Raw genomic sequence first — 205 nt, forward strand, 5'->3', positions numbered from 1 at the left:
CCTGTGAATAGGGATGCACACAGGCAGGAGGGAGGTAAGAAATGGGATGGGGGGAGGAAATGGAGAGAAGAAAGGAGAGAAGGAGGAGAAGAAAGGGAAGGAGACGAGGCGGGGGGGAGAGGGAAGGAGCACGCGTGCCCATCTGGGCGATGCGTCACATTGAAATTGTCCCGCATTAAAAATTCACCAGCCAGTGAATTTTCAA

This window comes from Buceros rhinoceros, unplaced genomic scaffold, assembly GCF_000710305.1.
Source record: "Buceros rhinoceros silvestris isolate BGI_N320 unplaced genomic scaffold, ASM71030v1 scaffold24895, whole genome shotgun sequence".
Lineage (NCBI taxonomy): Eukaryota > Metazoa > Chordata > Aves > Bucerotiformes > Bucerotidae > Buceros > Buceros rhinoceros.